The 20,578-nt window shown below is 43.0% G+C and overlaps 1 protein-coding gene across 10 annotated transcripts in view; it reads left to right on the top strand.

Annotated features, from left to right (window-relative positions):
• The window catches only part of LOC116947748 (leucine-rich repeat and immunoglobulin-like domain-containing nogo receptor-interacting protein 1), a 216,156-nt gene that overhangs the window by 36,982 nt on the left and 158,596 nt on the right, over positions 1 to 20,578 (top strand). For 7 of the 10 annotated variants that reach the window (XM_032963887.2, XM_032963974.2, XM_076065225.1 and 4 more), the window contains exon 2: positions 14,139 to 14,238. The exons of the other annotated variants lie outside the window; for them this stretch is intronic. The gene's annotated coding sequence lies outside the window, so the exon portion shown is untranslated. The remainder of the gene's footprint in view (positions 1 to 14,138; positions 14,239 to 20,578) is intronic. 10 annotated transcript variants of the gene reach the window in all.

The following is a 20,578-nucleotide window of genomic DNA, read 5'->3' as shown; positions in this document are numbered from 1 at the left end:
ACCAAGGGACGGCTTTCTTTAAAGAAAGCAGGTATTGTGGTTAATGCAGACATGAATCCTTGTAAAAATGTTTCAGTTTTGTTGCCAGAAAAAAAAGGGGAAAACCCCTATTATTACATTTTGGTACTGGCAAAGGAGGTCTAATGATATGTTGCTTTCTATTGAGCAAATACTATGTTTTGATATACCTTAACAAAGTACCTTATGCATGTATTAGAGAAGCAACAGACCATCAATATTTTTTCATATAATTATTAGTCAAGGACCATCATGGGGATGTAAATGAAATTCAAAAATGTAATAATCTTATGAACTTAATTGAACATTGATAAGTGTTAAAACATTATTGTATTGTATTGCCAATACAAGTATAGCTTTAATGTGTGTTGTAAATCCCTATGTGCAGTTTACAAGATACATAATATGTAAAATGGTGCAAAAAAAAGGAACAAAGCGTCTTTGTTTTGTGCCCCAAGAGCTAGGATTAAAACACATTATAAATATTGGATGGTGTTCACTTAATGCTGCACAATGAATAATCTCTGCCACAAGGGAAATGAGAGGACATATTAGGTAAACATCGACACTTTAAGGAAACCATTTCTTAAATTTAACATGTAGCAACTATTATGATTTATAAACGAATATTCAACAACAATACATATCAGAGTTTGATTTCCTTATAAATCTGAAGAGAGGTGTTTGCTTGCCGCACACAGGCACACACTACAAAAACAGAAAGACACTTGGGCATGGTGTCAACTTTAATTGGTGCTCATCAACAGCACATCCAAACATTTCAAAAACAGAGAAAAATAGCATTTCTTCATGTGTGTGTGCGCATCTACAAAATACTTCCCAAGTAGACAGCTCATGACCTTGACACTAACACCTGCCGAGGAGATTATCTTCTCACCATAGATTGGTCGTCTGTAAAATGCACCTGCTGCATTTCCATTCCGGGAGTAGTGTATGTCGCCATATAGGGCACAATTTAACTCTACATTGGCTGATTTCGGCGAGCTGAAGGCTGCAATAAACAACCTGAAAACTGATGGGCCCATTCTTTCTGATTGCAACTTCTAACACAGTGGTTCTCAACCCATGGGGGGGGGGGGGGGGGGGGGGCGCAATCCGTGGGGGCTGGAAGGGGTGCAGGCTGCGGCATCGATTAAATGTAGGTGAAATGAAGAATGTGCGCAGGGAATGTCAGCTTCACGTTGTGGTGACAAAACACACAAATACACAACATGGAACAGATGCGTTACCAACACTGCTTTGACTAGAGGCGTGGACATGTTGTCTCTCTGTGGCCTCTCTGAAGGCTGAGCCTTTGGACTGTGGGGGGAGCGTAGGGACTGGTGATGGCAGCTGGGTGGAGCCGTCATACACAAAATGATGAGAACCATTGATCTAACGCCAGAGAATAAGGATGTATAACTTATATTCTTTGGTTTTTTTGGTGAAGTCACGCAGATAGAAAAATATTAATAAGAAAATAAACTGAATAAAAAGAATTAATAAAATTAAACCTGCAGTCAAGAAAATTTTATGTAAAAAAAAGGTGTTGTGTCTTGACTCGTTTGATGAGGGTATTCTTCTGGGATGGATGGTGGTGGGAATCAGGTTTTAGGTAGGCATCTATATGGGTGGCTTTCCTGTAGACAGTGTCCCATTGAGCCATCAGGTCTCTTTTCGATTAAAACATCCAAGAATGGTAACTTGCTATCCTTGTCCACCTCCATGGTGAATTTGATGGCTGGGTGTATGGAATTGATGTGGTTGAAGAATTGGTCCGGAGCTGGTAGGCCATATGGCCAAATGACGAACGTGTCATCTACGTACCTCTTCCACAAGGAAGGACGTAGGATGGATGCCTGGATGGCATCTGTCTCAAATTCCTCCATTAAAACATTGGCTACAACTGGAGATAAGGAAGAACCCATTGGGGTAACTTCAACTTGTTTGTATAATGTTCCATTCCAGGTGAAGTAAGTGTTGGTGAGGCAGGGTCTAACCAGGGCCAGTACATCAGCATTCAGTCCTTGTTGGACCAATTCTTCAATGATTGCAATGGTGTCAGGCACAGGAACTTTGGTAAACAGAGCTACTACATCGAAACTGACAAACAAATCACCTGGAAATAGTGAGATGTCCTTAACTGAAGATACCAAGTGAGCTGAGTTAAGTACAGCTGAGGTGGTCTTACCAGTGAATGGTTGTAAGGTTTCAAACAGAAATTGTACTAGTTTGTAGGTGAGTGAGTCAATGATGGAGATGATAGGACGGATTGGTGTACCTTCTTTATGTATTTTTTTTGTCATCTCTCTTTTTTTAGTTGAGAAAGCTCAAGGCGCTCATCCTTGCTGATGTTGCTAAGAAGTGTCTTAGCGTTGTTGAGGATTGCAGCAATTTAACGATATGGCCACGTCTGCAGGAATGTGTCCCAAACCCTTAAGGGCTACGTCGACCTAGGCAATGATATCATCAACTGGGATGTGTTTAGGGGTGACTGCGAAATTCAACCCTTTAGCTAGAACCGATTTTGGGCTGTTGGAAATTGGGCTGTTGCTCCGATTGATAACAATCTTGTCAATTACATTTACCATATAATACATAAAAAAGGGGAGTGCGAGACCTCTTACCGAAACTCTATCTTGGGGCAAGGAGGAACTGACCTTCTGAAGATTGAACAGTCTGAACACGTATAATAGTTAGCATCACCCTGTGAGTGGTAGGCTGTACCTCCTGTGAATCCACAGACTGAGACAAGAAAAAAAGATTGGGCAGGTATGATCACCTGAACAATCTGCAGGCTACCGTGCGTGACATCAAAACTGCAAGGACCCCATGATTGATTCCACAATATTGGAAAGATGCTTTTGTGATCACTACATAAGAAAAGGAGCATTCTTGAATCTCACATCCACCCACTAAGTGGTGTAAGAAATTCAAACAAAGCTGCTCATTTACTTCATTCACCTGGCTTAAAGCTTTCGTGACTGCAGGAATTAATATTATTTTGGCCTTTCGGTAAAGTAATGTAGATAGATTCAAAGAAAATAACAAAAAACTACGACCGCTTGTGTTGCGATCGAAACGTCATAGTTTTTGTTATTTTCTTTGAACCTATCTACATGACTTTACCGAAAGACCCAAATAATATTCATTCACCTGGTTAATATATGACATCTTCAAAGTATTATAACTATTGGTCATACTTTGTGGCAAGCAAAACTTACTGACAGGGTCATTATCTCAATCTGGTCTCGTTATGCATAGTGTAACCTTCTACATAAATTACTATTGATCATAATAATCATAGTCTATAAAAGTAACATTGTGATATTCTTGGTTCTTTCGGTAAAGTCACGTAGAAGGGAAACAATAAAATGATAAAAATATAAAACATTAAAATTCTCACGACGTTTCGACTGCAACACAAGCAATCATCATCAGGTGTGAAAACCACAGCAAGAAATTTTGAAAAAAGTGGCGTTTTTTTTTTACATTAGCACCACGGAGAGCGATTTGACAGTTTGTTCAGATGGACGAGTCCATCTATGTTCGGAAAAGAGGAGGGGGGGAGACGAAAATAATGGATGCGGTCTGAAAGCCACCGTAAGCGTGAACAATAAATTAAGACCCAAAATGGCTTATCAAATCCTTCCAATGATTGCTAAGCCAGAATCCATCTTCTCGGTTGAAATTTTCTCTGTGTTTATATATGTGGATAGCCTCATGAACGAATCTCTCATGATAGCCAGATAGCTTGCAAAGAACCTCTGTCTTGGAGAAGTCAATGTCATGTGAACCTACTGAATTATAACACTGATCTGCCATGGCCGAGGTGTTGGTCCTACCGTGTTTTAGGTCTGCTTTGTGTTCACAAATGTGGTCCAAGACATGTCGTTTGGTTTCTCCAATGTAACTACTAACCACAGAGGCAACTTAGTTTGTAGACGCCAGGGTACTGTATGCCCGGAATCACATCTTTTACAGACGGAACCAGATCACGGATTTTATGTAATGTGTTGAATCGGACCTGGATCTTGTGTTTATTCAAGATTTTGGAAATATTTTTTGTGATCCCCGCAATGTAGGGTAAAGTGATGGTTGGAAAGACTCCTCAAGAGGGTCCTTCTTCATGGTTTTAGTGATAGCTTTGCGGATTGTGTAGTCGGAGAAACCATTAGCCTTAAGAGCTTGGTGTACGTGCTTGAGTTCACTGGCTATGTGTTCCTGGTCGGATATGCATTGGGCTCTATGGTGCAGAGTCTTGATGAGGGAATTCTTCTGGGATAGATGGTGGTGGGAATCCGGTTTCAGGTAAGCATCCGTATGGGTAGCTTTCCTGTAGACAGAGTGGCTCATTGAACCATCAGGTTTATTCTTTATTAGGACATCCAAAAAAGGTAGCTTGCCATCTTTATCGACTTCCATGGTAAATCTGATGGCTGGGTGTATGGAATTGATATGGTCGAAGAATTGGTCTAGAGCAAGCTGGCCATGTGGCCAGATGACAAAAGTGTCATCCACGTACCTCTTCCATAAGGTTGGGCACAGATTGGCAGTCTGGATGGCATCAGTCTCAAATTTCTCCATGAAAATGTTGGCTACAACCGGAGATAGGGGGAGCCCATTGGGGTGCCCTCAGTTTGTTTGTAGAAAGTTCCATTCCAAGTGAAGTATGTATTGGTTAAGCAGTGTCTCACCAGGGGGGGTACCTCAGTGTTTAGTCTTTGATGAACCAAGTCTTCAATGATTGCGATGGTGTCAGGTACAGGAACTTTGGTAAATAAGGAAACTACATAAAAACTGACAAGCAGGTTGTCCTGGGACAGGGAAATACCCTTGATTGTCGTTACCAGGTGAGTAGAATTTTGTACCGCAGAGGTGGTTTTTCCAGTGAAAGGCCGTAGGATTTCAGACAAAAAATAAGCCAGTTTGTAGGTGAGGGATTCGATAGTAGAAACGATGGGATGAAGGGGTGTATACTTTTTGTATTTATGGTAAGCCGTATAATCTTGGTGGCCTGGCAGCAGAAGGTTTCAACGAAAACTGTTTGGTTTGATCAATTAATGCGGTTGAATCAGAAATTATTTTGTTGGTTTGTATGACGAGGCTGTTGGTGGGATCTCTTTATTTTTGTATAGCTGCCATCGTTGAGCATTCGTGAACACAAAGCAGACCTAAAACATGGTAGGACCAACACCTCGGCCGTAGCAGATCACTGTTATACAGTGAGGGGAAAAAAATATTTGATCCCCTGCTGATTTAGTACGTTTGCCCACTGACAAAGAAATGATCAGTCTATAATTTTAATGGTAGGTTTATTTGAACAGTGAGAGACAGAATAACAACAAAATCCAGAAAAACGCATGTCAAAAATGTAATAAATTGATTTGCATTTTAATGATGGAAATAAGTATTTGACCCCTCTGCAAAACATGACTTAGTACTTGGTGGCAAAACCATTGTTGGCAATCACAGAGGTCAGACGTTTCTTGTAGTTGGCCACCAGGTTTGCACACATCTTAGGAGGCATTTTGTCCCACTTCTCTTTGCGGATTTTCTCCAAGTCATTAAGGTTTCGAGGCTGACGTTTGGCAACTCGAACCTTCAGCTCCCTCCACAGATTTTCTATGGGGATTAATGTCTGGAGACTGGCTAGGCCACTCCAGGACCTTAATGTGCTTCTTCTTGAGCCACTCCTTTGTTGCCTTGGCCGTGTGTTTTGGGTCATTGTCATGCTGGAATATCCATCCACGACCCATTTTCAATGCCCTGGCTGAGGGAAGGAGGTTCTCACCCAAGATTTGACGGTACATGGCCCCGTCCATCGTCCCTTTGCGGTGAAGTTGTCCTGTCCCCTTAGCAGAAAAACACCCCCAAAGCATAATGTTTCCACCTCCATGTTTGACGGTGGGGATGGTGTTCTTGGGGTCATAGGCAGCATTCCTCCTCCTCCAAACACGGCGAGTTGAGTTGATGCCAAAGAGCTCCATTTTGGTCTCATCTGACCACAACACTTTCACCCAGTTGTCCTCTGAATCATTCAGATGTTCATTGGCAAACTTCAGACGGGCATGTATATGTGCTTTCTTGAGCAGGGGGACCTTGCGGGCGCTGCAGGATTTCAGTGCTTCACGGCGTAGTGTGTTACCAATTGTTTTCTTGGTGACTATGGTCCCAGCTGCCTTGAGATCATTGACAAGATCCTCACGTGTAGTTCTGAGCTGATTCCTCACCGTTCTCATGATCATTGCAACTCCACGAGGTGAGATCTTGCATGGAGCCCCAGGCCGAGGGAGATTGACAGTTCTTTTGTATTTCTTCCATTTGCGAATAATCGCACCAACTGTTGTCACCTTCTCACCAAGCTGCTTGGCAATGGTCTTGTAGTTTATTCCAGCCTTGTTTAGGTCTACAATCTTGTCCCTGACATCCTTGGAGAGCTCTTTGGTCTTGGCCATGGTGGAGAGTTTTGAATCTGATTGATTGATTGCTTCTGTGGACAGGTGTCTTTTATACAGGTAACAAGCTGAGATTAGGAGCACTCCCTTTAAGAGTGTAATCCTAATCTCAGCTCGTTACCTGTATAAAATACACTGGGAGCGAGAAATCCTTCTGATTGAGAGGGGGTCAAATACTTATTTCCCTCATTAAAATGCAAATCAATTTATAACATTTTTGACATGCGTTTTTCTGGGTTCTTCGTTGTTATTCTGTCTCTTAATGTTCAAATAAACCTACCATTAAAATGATAGACTGATCATTTCTTTGTCAGTGGGCAAACGTACAAAATCATCAGGGGATCAAATACTTTTTTCCCTCACTGTATTTCAGTAGGCTCACATGACATTGACTTCTCCAAGACAGAGGTTCTTTGCAAGCCATCTGACTACCATGAGAGATTCGTTCATGAGGCTATCCACATTTACAAACACAGAGACAATTTCAACCGAGAAGATGGATTTTGGCTTAGCAATCATTGGAAGGAATTGGTAAACCATTTCGGGTTTTAATTGATTGTTCACGCTTACGGTGGCTTTCAGACCACATCCATTATTTTCGTCTCCCCCCTCCTCTTTTCTGAACATAGATGGACTCGTCCATCTGAACAAACTGTCAAATCGCTCTCCGTGGTGCTAACGTTAAAAAACCGCCACTTTTTTCAAATTTTCTTGCTGTGGTTTTCACACCTGATGATGATTGCTTGTGTTGCAGTCGAAATGTGAGAATTTTAATGTTTTATGTTTTTATTGTATTGTTTCCCTTCTACGTGACATTACCATAAGAACCAAGAATATGACTCCCTGCAGTCACGAAAGCTTTAAATCAAAATTTAACATTGTGATGTTTATTCTTTGAAAGGAAATTAATTTTCAGAGAAATTACATGTACTCAACACTTGAATAATATTGTGCAGTCACTGATATAGAATTTAGCTCTTTAGGACAATCTGTAGGTCCATTTACCATTGGCCAGCATAGGGGTATTATTGCAGTGCTTTGCAGGTTCATACAATACATTTCCAGGACCTACTTATCATATATTCTATGGGGCCGATTCCATTAGCTAATTTTGTCTTATTTTGGTAGAAAATCATCCGAATTACTATGTTTGTGTACAGCACTGTTATGTTACAAAGCATGCAGTAATATAACAGTACTAGAGCACAGAGGTGATGTCACCGTTCACAGAGGATGCTGTGACATTTATGGTACACGCAGCACTTTGTGATGTGGCAGAATGCTTAAAGTACACAATTTGATCGTAAACAAGAGGAGTCATTTTTCGATTTAAAGCTTTCGTGACTGTTTCTTCATCTGAGGACGGCTATTTGTGTTGTGGTCGAAACGTCGTGAGAATTTGATTTAATGTTTTATTTTTATTATTTTATTATTTACCTTCTACGTGACTTTACCGAAAGAACCAAGAAGAGAAGTCATGTATGGATATAAACATATATGTGTATACATAATATATATATTTGGGATGTTACCGATTTTCAAATTAGTTCGAAGACTAAGTCTAGATATGGATTTTTTTTGGATAACTGAAGCATGCTGAAATATTGAAAAGAGGAATACAAATGGAGGGAGAAAGGGGCATAATGCACCACTCCGCGATCTCCTCTAAGCCCCGCAAAAGGATTATCAGGAAAGAAAAAGAAACCCACCCATATATGACAAAAAATATATGAATTCAAATCAAATAACTTTTAGATATCATATGTTTAAGCTTTTGAAGAAAGTGACTTAATGAAAGGTGACCAAATAAAATACTCTACTGATTTATGTATGCCTTGTGTAACTGCAAAGCTTGAACCATAAAAATCCAGATTGAACCATAAGTTTACTTGCATATTTAAATTAATATGTATATCTTGTAAATACAGATTTTATTCTGTTGTAAGTACGCATATAGAAAACCAAACAAATCTGAATACAAAAAACATGATAATTTCTTTATACATTTAATATGCTGCTAATTGAAACTGTGAATGAAACCACAATGCTCATAATAAAGGTTTTTGGGTTAGATCGCGTTATTTATAAATGTGTCGCAGCCCTCCACTACCCGACAGAGCCAATCAGGAAAAAATGTGTGGTGTTGACAAAATACATATTTCACTACTTTAGCCCACCGGTGTGTTAAAGAGTGGATCCATAACATTTACAATTTGATTACGACGTTTCGCTGTAAATTACATCCAGTATCTTCGGACGATTTTCCAGAATAGTGAAGCCATGCACCCGCTTCCAGTCTTCAACACACCAGTGGGCTAAAGTAGTGATATATTTGTCATTTGTCAACGTGACACATTTTTTACTGATTGGCTGTGTCGGGTGGTGGAGGGCTGCGACACATTTATAAATAACGCGGTCTAACCCAAAAACCTTTGAATAATACTGATCGCGAAAGCTTACGTGTTAAACGAAACTACAATGTGCAATTTCTATTCATTGCTACTGGTTGGATAATCACGATTTAGAAAGCCTAACACAGATATTTAAAAACATTATTGAATTCTGTCCTTTGTTACCAAAAGCATTTATGAAATAGTCATTATATTAAAAAAAAATCACAAACGACATTGGACAACAAATTGAATTGCATGCTCAAAACAACAATCAGCAAATGAAAAACTATCAATAATCAAGGAAACCAAGTGGTGCACTTTCACTCAGTACATACAACACAAGCTCTTAGATTGGAAAAATTACATTCCATAAAGCATTGTAAAATTACATTATACAAACACCACATTGCTCATTCATAACCATAAGCACAAAACAAATGCTAAATAGAGTTGAAGGTTACTAAAAGCCTGTTACAATGCATTCCAATACTTTAATACAAAATATATCCACAAACAAAATTCAAAACCATCATTAGCAATCCCCTGTAACACAAAAATATGCAGTAGGCTGGTGTTTAAAGCAATGGCTCATTTTTCATAACAGAAAGGGGAGGGAAAGATTTACTGACTTATAGTTTGAGACCACACTTCACAGTGTGATGTTTTGGAAGCCCTGGAGAATTTGAAGAACAGTGACATAGGAATAAATTTTAATTGGATTTAACAGTTGTCAATAACAGATATGAATGTAAATATGATATATGATTTAAATTACGTGTCTTTTTTCGTCAAATTGAGACAGCAGGACTATATAAAGATGAGCCAAGAGCAGTTGGCTGCCTATTGTTATGTTGGTTAAAATTCTAGATTTCAAGCTTTCGTGACTGCAAGGATCCATACTCTTTGGTTCTATTCGGTAAAGTCACGTAGGTAAAAAATAAAACAACAAAAAATCACGACGTTTCGGCCACAACACAAGCGGCCTTCATCAGGTGAAGGGATCAGGCTCTCTCGAGGACAGCGCTGGAGTGGAACACAGCCACGCTCAGACCGCGACCTTTAAGCTGTGTGCGAGGAAACAAGGTGCCTTGACAAAGGAATTAGCATAAAAATTATAATTTGATTGCCCGACTTAGCATAGAAGTGGTGTACGTGCGGGTGCACATGCCGTTTGGCGCGGGGGGGAGAGGGAGTTTACCTATTGATGGTGTGAAAAGGGAATTTAAGAGCTGCGAAAGTTTGGGGTACCACTACTTGAAAAATATACTGTACCATTGAAAATTAGTTTAATGTTTGGTTCGATTTAGAACATCTTTCCATCTTTCCAATGGTTGCTTAATTTGAAACCATCTTCTCGGTTGAAATTGTGTCTGTGCTTGTAGATCTGAATTGCCTCGTGAACAAATCTCTGATAAAAACCCGTGGGTTTGCAAAGAACCTTGGTATCGGAGAAAATTATATCGTGATCACCCACAGCGTTGTAACAATGATCAGCTACGGCAGAAGAATTCGTTTTACCGTGTTTCAAATCTGATTTGTGCTCGCGAATTCGGTCAGAGACATGTCGCTTTGTCTCCCCGATATAGCAAAATTCTAAACAAACACAAGATCCAGGTCCGGTTCAATACAGTACACAAAATTCGTGATCTGATCCCATCCGTGAAGGATGTCATTCCTGACTTACAGTACCCCGGGGTTTACAAATTGAGTTGTACCTGCGGTGATTGCTATATCGGGGAGACAAAGCGACCGCTGCATTATCCACAATTCTCATCCCCTGGTGCACAATGTTGCATGCAGTACGTACTGTATTCCCTATTGAAAATGTCTCGTAGTTAAACTTTAACTTATTTTTATTCCCCCCCCCCCCCTAACGTTATTCAAAATGTGTGCTGCTATTGTATCATGTAATAAGACAAAGTGTGCAATAAGAACCGTCAAAACCCGTGCATCACCCCGAGTTCGAGAACGGCTTGTTGAAGTTGATATCACAGAATTACCGAGGTCCCTTAAAAGTGACCTCTTCTCCACACGAGACTGCACTTACACAACATGGTAGCGCGAACTGATATATAAAAAAATATATCGGTGGGATTTTTTGCTACAAAGTAAAAAAACGAAGTCAATGTTTTTGGTAATTAATAACCAGGCTGAGACAATCAACTCATCACACTTGAGAACCAGAATTAATTACATGTATCTGCCCGAATTTTAACCCAACATTTCAGCTGTGTTGGTTCAGTACTCTTGACTTCTTAACCATCCAGCCAGATCCAATCCTTAGGTTTGAATTCATTTGATGGTCCTGGTGAGATAATCAGAGGGCATGGTTTAACGTATTCACGTAACTCATCCATAGGCTACCATTTATTCACTAAAGTATGTATTATCCTTTCAATATTGCCTACAGCCCACTGTGTTCCTAGCTACATCTACATACAACATTCGTGTACACCTTTCCCATCATTGTAAGCCTGCTACTGTATTCATAACTACTATTGACCTGGTCGAATGTTAATTACTTTGCTCAAGTTGTAAGCTGGTTAGTGTGTTATGTAATTTTGGCTCGGGGTTCAGAACATCCATGCGACTCGTTTATAAAAAGATACACCTTTCCACGCATTCGCTGTCTTTTAAAGAATGTATCCCTCCCAATTTTACATGGAAAATATTTCACCAAAAAATGCATTGACATGCAGTTTTTAGAACACTTGCAGGTTTTGCAAACACCATACTCATTTTTATATTCTAGGTTCATTCGGTAAAGTCACGTAGAAGGGAAACAATAAAGAGCCAATAATATTAATCCCTGCAGTCACGAAAGCTTTAAATCAAAACCATACTCATTATCAATGATTTACAAATTATATCCGAATAATATTAAAGTAATTTCAAATCTAAATAATTACACTTGTTCACTAAACAACGTACAAAACACCTTATGTTAACTACATTTCTTTGGACATTAACTTGACTGATTGTATCAGGCAATACTATAATATCATGTCCGAGTGTGAAAATGAGCATGGTAATAAACTCATTATTTCATGCATTTATTCGTATGCCTTTCTCCAATAAGTTTTCAGAAAATAAAATCTTATGTTGCTGTTATGAACATTTGTCAAACAATTTCAAATTTCCTGACTTCTAATATATATTTTGTTCCATAAGTCTCAGTGTTGTAACTGACTTTTACTATTTTAATCAGTTACACATAGCTACAGGTATATTTTTAAAACACAAGAAGAAAATACAAATAACACTTTGTGTTCTGAGTGTAACTTGTTCGTGTGCTATAAAGTGAATCCCTTGTGTTTTGAGCTCCCTCTGAAAACCTTTTCCATAGCTGCTGCTGCTGCTTGAATTCAACGTATGGACGAAATACATGAGCAAAGATTACTGCCATGATACTGCGGGTGTAGCATGCTCTATGGGGAAGTACAATTGCAGAACTCTTGTCGCGGATCCTATTATCCATGAATTTACTAAATTTTGTGCAGTAAAATCGCAAATAACCACGAATCATTGTAGTTTGTCACGAATAGTAAAACCTCGGCTAGCCGGATTAATGGGGCGTGGGAGAGCCCTGGTCCGGCTAGCAACAAAACAGTCTGACTAACTGCTGCAACAATAAAAATACAGTTAATCCCAATGAACATGATAAACCTAAATGACACTTACAATCAGGACAATAAATATGAACAACACTACACAGCAATTAAAATGTAGTAAAAGACATATTTTGTACACTTTCGTTGTGTTTTGATGCTGGTTTGTGTTTTTGTTAATTAATCAGTACTGTCATGGTGTGCTGCACTCTACTCACACTTGAGCTGCGTTGATGCTCGGTGAGAAGTAAAACATTGAGCACATAATTGGAGTAATAAAAAAATACAAAAAGGGAGACGGAAAGACAAAATGGAAACAAAGCAAGAGGGGCAGGACTATATGGACAGCAAAATGCAGTTACACGGAGCTATAAATTACGTGCCACCTACTGGGCGCGTGTGCACACTACAACTCTAGGTGGTGCAAGAAGCAGCGAATATTTACTTTATTATTTGTCTAATCGAGTGCGGGTAAATGCTAGGTGGGTCAGGATGGCTGGGGTTTTTCTATAAATGCAAGTCATCCAAGCATGGCGTCAAGTAAACTTCTATGCCTGGCTGCCTTTGTCTTCCCAGTACTGATATTTACACACAAGGTGCCCATTTGTCGCCGAGTTAACCAATGGGAGTCCCAGGATCTGTTCAGATAATCTCCATTGATGTTAGTAATGATTCGGAATTAACCTCGGGGCCCGGGTGCCTAATCCAGTGTACTAACCACTTTTATTCATCTAATGCTGCATCAAGGCCTCCCGAAGCCATCATCAACCTTGAAATGCAACAATCCATATTCTTTGGGTCTTTCGGTAAAGTCACGTAGATAGAAGAAAAAATAATAACTATAAAATAATAAAAATAAAGTGAATGAAAAATAATGCAATAAAATGATCACGACGTTTCAATCGCAACACAAGCAATCGTCATCAGGAGAAAAAAGAGGGGGAAAAGCTGCTGAGGCAGGCTGTTTTAAAGGTTTGAAATGGGTGTAGCCCGAGGGTCAAACGACGTGGGTGGGGCTAGTGATGTTAAAGTGAGAAATTTGCATGTAAATGTAAGATCGCAGCGCCGCCGCCACATCGGGGACACGAGCAACGGCGGCTATGTAAGTGTGAGACATTTAACCTGTTCGAAAACAACTGCCAACATCGGAAGGTAGGATGGAAACATCACAGCCAGTTATGACTTGAACTGGTTAATAACGTCCTTCCAATGATAACTCAGTTTGTACCCATCTTCTCGGTTGAAATTGTGTCTGTGTCTATATATCCGGATGGCTTCATGAATTAATATTTGCTGATAGCCAGTGAGTTTGAGGAGTACCTTCATCTTGGAGAAATCAATTTCCTGTGAGCCCACCGCATTAAAACAATGATCAGCCACGGCTCAGGTATTGGCTCTACCATGTCTCAGATCTGCCTTATGTTCACGAACACGGTCCGAGACATGTCGCTTAGTTTCCCCAATGTAACTACTGCCACAGACAGCTTAGTTTGTAGACGCCGGGGTATTGCATGTCAGGGATCACATCCTTCACAGATGGGATCTATGTGACTTTACCGAAAGACCCAAAAAATATGAATTCCTGCAGTCACGAAAGCTTTAAGTCAAGATTTATGCAACAATCCATCTAGCATCTACACATTGTTTTTTTTTTCTCATAGGTGGATGTCCTCTCGGATGCATACCCTTCCTTGGCTGCCACTCCGGTATTATTCTTGACATCATCTCTTCGTATCCTGCCAAGCACGCTTACGGAAAAGGGTAAATGTTACCATGTTCCGATGTCTCTGTCTCCGTGTGTATATGTATTTGTGTCTCCATGTTTCTGTGGATGCATCTGTGTCTATCTGTGTCTCCATGTCTTCATGTGTGTCTTGGTGTCTCCATATGCCTGCAATTACTCGTGGATAATCTGCTAGAACTTTACCGCGTGACTCCTATCCTAGAAAAAAATTGCAGGTGATAGTTCGCCGTCCCATATTGCCAGTGACTGGGAAAAGCATTGAAGACAAAAAGAACATCTTCAAACATAATCCCTTTCCTCATCTCCATCTTTAATATAGTTTTCATGATCATCATCCATTGTCAAAAATCCTTTGTGATCATCATCACAATTATCTGCATAGTCCAATAGCTGTTGGGTTATTGTATTGTCGTAGAACCAACCTCTGGGGTATTCTTGCACTGTTTACTACTGGCGTATGTTAAAGTTTATTTTGTTTAACCAGGTGAGAACTTCAGAGACCAGGACAGTCTTCATTGTAAGAGTTAGCTGCATAACCAATTATAAAAGCAAAAACAAACAAAACAAAGTATATAAATAAAGGCAATCAAACAAAACACCAAATCACCTGATGAATCGAAAATATTGGATATGTCGCGCTTCCAAACTGTAGAGTATTTATGTGCACTTCGATGACTGCACATTCCCCCCAAGCAGAGCCTCGGCATTGCATCGTCATCTTACCTAGGGATACAATTTATTGCACCCTGATGTGACTTTTTCATGTGGGGTGGGGGGGGAGGCATATCTCAGACCCCTACTTAACCACCCTGTGCCGCACATATATACATCAATGTTGTATCAAAGCTAAATATTAAAGGACATGGATACATCTCCTTGTTTGACTCCTGCAACCACTCTTGTGTTATCCCCGACCTCCATGGGTGCTATCCTGGTAAAACTGCCCGTCACAGTGACAGTTAATGATAGCAGTTAATATCAACTCCCATTGTTACCTCATCATTAATCGTCAACAGCTGTAGTGGTGACATATGTAGTCGCACAACAATAATTTTCATCCATCAATCATCTATCATAATTTATATTATGCTTAGATAATCTCAGACAAAAGGATGGATTTGGCAGCCTACTTTTTGTACTGTTCTTATCCGTGAAACAAAACTGATCCATGGATAACATTCAAAATAAATAAGCAGGCAATACATCATGATATATTGTCCCTCCGTTTAAACAAAACAAGTATATTTATACATCCCATCAGCCACAAGGCCTTCTGCAGGTGCATCATTTCAACAGCATTGGTTCAATAAAGCAGACTCTGGACCAGTTTTGATGTACAGTGCCTCATGAGCATTCATTATTTGTGGTTATTCACGGATAACATGAATAACCACAGATCAGCCAGACCCTCAGGATATTAGGAATTGTGGATAAAGGTTATGGACTGTATATATGTGTAGAGATGTACGCAGTGCGCACAGTTGAGCGGGTGCAATTGAGGACGAGCAGATGTGCGTGTTGGAGCATTAGGTTGGCGCCGGAGAGCCGGCAGTAATTAAAGGGAGAACCGGGTGCAATCGAGGAAGAGCAGGTGTGCGAGCTGGGGCAGGAGGTTGGCACCGGAGAGACGGGAGATGGTGGAGATGATACGGGATTAATGAGTGTGACAGGCATCATGGAGGCGACAGCTTAAGTGGAGAGCATGTGAAGACTCGGAGGGGTATATAAGCGGGAGTGCTCGTGAGTGCGGGGAGTTATTCGGGGAACCAAGAGAGAAGAAATCTCACCGCTGCCGCTCGAGCCATCAATGGTGAGATGCAGAGTAGGTGAGGTGCAGAGTAGGTGACGTGCGGAGTAGGTGAGGTGCGGGGTAGGTATGAGAAACAGAGTGTGTGGTGACAGTGGAAGGCAGTCATAGGAGTGCCTACAATGGGTGCGAGAGTATGATTAATAAAGTGTAAGCAGGTGGCCTGTAACTCCGTGTCAGTGTGAGTAATTTCAAGACACTACATTTAGTGTAGGAAGTGCTGAAGATCCTTCGCCGTCATGTCCAAGGCAGCGGTGAAGTGCAGAAATCCACCTGTTGTGTCATCCGACGACACCGAGCAAGACGTCGTTCCTCTGACAGCTCCGGGTGCCGGAGCCCCGATCACAAGTTCCAACGACGCACTCAATTCTGCCCAAGAGTGCGTGGCGAGCCCAGCCCAGCCGCCTCCTCCACAAAGCTGGCTTGGACATCGCCAGTCACCTTAGAAGATTACTGTCAGCTGCCGCTCATCTCTTCAAGCGAATGACAGCTGCAACTTCCACAGGACGCCAAGACGCGATTCCCGCTGCTGTCGTGGCCGAGGTAACAGGGTCGCTGGACCTTCCCGCCATCCCTGTGGTTGCAGCCGCGCTCTCCCCGCAGCAGCAGCCGTCGACAGCTAAGGTGGAAGCCACCCCATCGCCCTTGCTAGGCGCTTCCAAGTCCCGGTGGCTACCGCCGGTTCGCCAGTTCACCGCTGCAGGAGGAGATTGGACAGATTTTTGTCGTCCATTCGAGGCCGCCTACACCTCTGTGGGATGGACATCCCACGAGGTGCTTCAAGGTCTTCCCACAGCCCTCGACGATGACTCCTTGGCCGCTTTTTTTGCCATCCCCGAGTCGGATCAAGTGACCCTCGAGTGCGCCTGTGCCGAGATGGCCGCTGTTTTTGATCCACCGTCTAATGTTCAAAGAAGATTCAAGCTGAGGTGACAGGGAGAGAATGAGACACCGCTGGCTTATCGTAGTGCACTCCTTGCCTTGGAACACCCTCACATGGACAGAGTCGCCCTGGACTCCCACGCACATGAAGCGGCTCGTGAATTGGAATCACCCTCTCGGTAGCGGAAGACACAACCTGACTTCTCTGAGGCATCCAAGCACACCTCAACCTCAAGGACTGGCTGGCAGTGGCGGCCTGCACAACGGAGCCCGTCGTGAACGAGCGAGCATATGCCTCCTTCACCCAGGGGCCGGAGGGAAGGAGCGCTGGGCTGCATCCGCCATCACTGGAGTGGTGCTCCAAGCTGGGCCAACCGTCTGGGCATTCTCCCCGGACCTGCTATAGGTGCGGCCGCCCGGGCCACATCGCTGTCAACTGCCGCTATGGGACCGTCAGTTTCTCGTCGTCTCCATCATCCTCTGACTTCAACACCTCCTCTTTCCAAAGTATAAAGGCGCGTCCGGATGCATCAGACACATGGCCGCTTTTGTTCCATCACCCATCTAACTTTGGTCGGATGCAGATTCATCCTATAAAAACTCATCCCGTCGCAGCTCATACACAGAGTGCGGGGTCGGTAGCGTGTTGGCCGCGCGGCGCCGAGCAGTGGAACGCACTGGCTCATCGCGTAGTGGGCGCCCCGGTGGGTTTCTCAACAATCATGGGGTTCATTCAGGGGATCCAGGTTCGTCTGCTGGTAGACACAGGAGCCTCGGCGACCATGGTTTCCGAGGCTGTGTTTCGCATGTTACATTAGTTGTCCGGTCCTCTTGCCCCCGTACAGAGTGCTTGTGTGGCAGCCAATGAGGGGAATCTGGGCATGATGGGTCAGATGTTGGCCTCCGTGCAAATTGGGGAAATCACTTTGGAAGGTTTGGTGTTGATTCCATGGACTTTGGCCGTGCCCTATTTGCTGGGCACTCACTTTTTTATGCAGGATGCCTTTGAAAATTCTCATTGAGCAGGGGGCATTGAAATGCCATCGGGACAGCGATTGCTGTTTCTGAAATCCCCTAGCCGGGAGCCATCGCAGAACGCTGTCATTCAAGCAATGGCTAGCCAAACTGTTAAAGTTCCTCGGGGTGCCCAGATGCTCATTCCGCTGTGGTTGTGCAATGAATTGCCATTGATGGGCCCTGAGGGTGTCCTGCTAACCCCTTCAAACGCCGTGGCGCGATCTCCTTCCCTCGCGGGGGCTATGACTATTGTATCCGCCGAGCGGATGCCGTTCCTACAAGTACTTAATACGGGGCATGCTCCGGTTGTGATTCTGGAGGGCACTGTCCTGGTGCACGCCACGACTGCCCAGTGTTTTGACAATACGGAGTCAGCTCCTGTTTTCACAAGAAGCATTGAAAAAATGTAAAAGTCGGAAAATATGTGCTCCGAGAACCCAGGATTGACGGAGGTTCAGCGAGCTCAACTGTACCGGCTCTTACGCGATTTTTCCGATGTCTTTAGCGCCAGCAAATTTGATATTGGTCGCACTTCTCTCCTCCAGCATCATATCGACATGGGCAATTCGCCCCCATTCGTATAGACTAAGCCCCGCAAAGAAGGAACAGGTATGCCTGGCTGTGGATGAGATGCTGGCAGCTGATATTATTTCCCCATCCAAGAGTTCGCGAGGGGCGCCCATAGTCCTAGTGAAAAAATGCGATGGTAACTTGCAATTTTGCATTGATTTCTGCAAATTAAATAAGATATCGGTGGAAGATGCATATCCCCTCCCTCGTATGGACGACTTGCTAGATGTGTTATCGGGCGCACAGTTTTTTTGTTTACCCTCGATTTGCTGTCCGGGTTTTGGCAATTGCCCCTCGATGATGAATCTAAACTAAAAACCGCTTTTCACATGCCCCAGAGGCTCTACCAATTCAATTGCCTTCCGATGGGACTTAATTCGGCACCAGCCACCTTTCAGCAGTTAATGAAATTGGTCCTAGCAGGATTGAAATGGGATTCTTGCCTAATTTATTTGGACGACGTCATCATTTTTAGCCGTGCTTTTTACAAACATTCACAGCGGTTGCGTTCGGTCTTTGAGAGAGTACGTGTGGCTAAGTTGAAGTTTAAACCTAGGAAGTGTCATTTACTTTAGACATCAGTGAAATATTTGGGCCATATAGTCAGCGCAGCCGGAGTTGCCACGGATCCCGAAAAAAACACGTGCGTGCGCCCATGACAGGTGCCCAAGTCGGTGGCGGACATCCGCAGTTTCGTCGGATTTGCATCATATTAACAGCATTTTGTCAGGGATTTTGCCACAATTGCTAAACCACTCCATGCCCTCATGGCCAAGGTCCAGAAATTCTGCTGGGAAAAGGCTGAGGAGGATTCCTTCCTCTCTCTTTGGGCTGCCCTTGCCGATGCCCCTCCGCTCGTATATCCCGATTTCACCAGGCCCTTCATATTGGATATGGACGCCAGCGATATGGGCATTGGGGCGGTCCTTTCCCAGCTTATCGAGGGCACAGAGAGGGTCATGGCTTATGGCAGTCGAGTCTTGTCTCCTGCTGAACAGTGCTATTGCGTCACGCGGAGGGAGTTACTGGCCATGGTCCATTTTATCCAGCTCTATCGGCCATACTTGTACGGGCGGGACGTTGTCGTCCGCACGGATCATGCGGCCATCCAGTACTCCCTGCACATTGATCAGCCATCCGGGCAGCTGTCCTGATGGCTTGAAATCCTCCAGGGATTCTAATTTGTTGTTGTGTACAGGAAAGGCACCCGGCACATCAACGCTGACGCACTGTCCCGCTTGCCGCTCCATATTGCATGCACGTGTGCCTCAGGTGCATTGCGATGTAAACCTTCGCAAGAGGGTACGCTCATGGTGCTTGTGGCGGCCGGGACAACGCGGATTGAGGGCGCTCAGACGCCACGCGATTCTGTCTTGAATCTTCACCACGATGAGTGGGCCAAGCTACAGTTTGATGAAGGCTTACTCCTGAGACTGCGCCGTCGTGCTTCTCGTGGGCCGGGCTCCGCGGGTCGGCCAGTGATTGTGCTCCGCGAGGGACTCCTCATGCGGTGGAAAGGGGAGTTCCAGCGTCATTCCTTGGTTGTACCCACGGTCCTTAGGGGAAAACCTACCAAAGCCATACACGAAAAATGTATGCACCTGGGTGTTGACAAAACGTTAGTGATGCTAAAAAAGGACTTTTACTGGCCTGGCATGAAAAACGATGTACTCCTCCTGATTAAAGGCTGTCCCGATTGTGCACGTCATACATCTCCTGCCCAGTAACAGCAGATCCCTTGGTGTGGACCAATCAGTTTCAAGGACAATGCATATATTATCATAGTATGTTTTTGTTTGCATTTTGACTGCAGGTATTGTGGTTAATGCAGACATGAATCCTTGTAAAAAGGTTTCAGTTTTGTTGCCAGAAAAAGGGGAAAAACCCTATTATTAGTCCATTGCAGTGTCACAGGTGAATTAATTTGTGGCCCTTGACATTTTGGGGCCCTTTTCGGTCTCCCAGAGAGGACACAAATACCTCCTCGTGGGAGTCGAATACTTGACCCATTGGCCTATGGCCTGGCTTCTGGTTGACCAATCGGCCGCGTTCATAGCTGACGCCTTTTTATATGGCTACAT

Source organism: Petromyzon marinus, chromosome 1, assembly GCF_048934315.1.
Source record: "Petromyzon marinus isolate PM22_M1 ecotype Great Lakes invasive population chromosome 1, UKy_Petmar_22M1.pri1.0, whole genome shotgun sequence".
NCBI classification, from domain to species: domain Eukaryota; kingdom Metazoa; phylum Chordata; class Hyperoartia; order Petromyzontiformes; family Petromyzontidae; genus Petromyzon; species Petromyzon marinus.
Note: the sequence above shows the minus strand (reverse complement) of the source record. Positions and strands in the feature narration are given on the sequence as shown.